This window comes from Pteropus medius, unplaced genomic scaffold (genome assembly GCF_902729225.1).
Source record: "Pteropus medius unplaced genomic scaffold, Ma_sr-lr_union100, whole genome shotgun sequence".
In the NCBI taxonomy this organism is placed as follows: domain Eukaryota; kingdom Metazoa; phylum Chordata; class Mammalia; order Chiroptera; family Pteropodidae; genus Pteropus; species Pteropus medius.
In genome coordinates, this window is record NW_024347182.1 from 1 (window position 1) to 519 (window position 519).

The following is a 519-nucleotide window of genomic DNA, read 5'->3' on the forward strand; positions in this document are numbered from 1 at the left end:
GCGAATTCATTAATTTTGGAATTTCGAAAGATTCCTAAAGTGGTCGCAGCAGTTCTAAGTTATCTTTTGTATCTGAGGTCCATTGGGGTAAAAACTTAATAGATTCTATGGCCATGCCTCCCTGAATGTGCCTGATCTCGTCTGATCTCGGAAGCTAAGCAGGGTTGGGCCTGGTTAGTACTTGGATGGGAGGCCACCTAGGAAAATTAGTACTTGGATGGGAGGCCACCTAGGAAAATTAGGAAAAACAAACAAACAAACAAACAAACAAACAAAAACATAAAACTTAATAGAGAATGAACCATAAGTTTTGAACATAAATCCAGCTGGTGTACAGATAAGGGTTGTTCTTCTGTAGCAGATTTAGATAGAGGATGTCCCATTATAAAAATTGGTATCAGAGGAACCAAGAATGAAAGCTCTGAACGTCACTCAATGAGGGGTGTTCAGAACCGAGAGACCTCACCGCTGGAATCCTGGGTTGTAATGACAGAGCGCAAAGAGCTCAAGCAGTACCTT

The 519-nt window shown here is 41.4% G+C and overlaps 1 pseudogene; it reads left to right on the forward strand.

Annotated features, from left to right (window-relative positions):
- The first annotated feature begins 103 nt into the window (after window positions 1-103).
- Window positions 104-219, forward strand: LOC120614170 (uncharacterized; annotated as a pseudogene).
- Window positions 220-519: the final 300 nt, after the last annotated feature.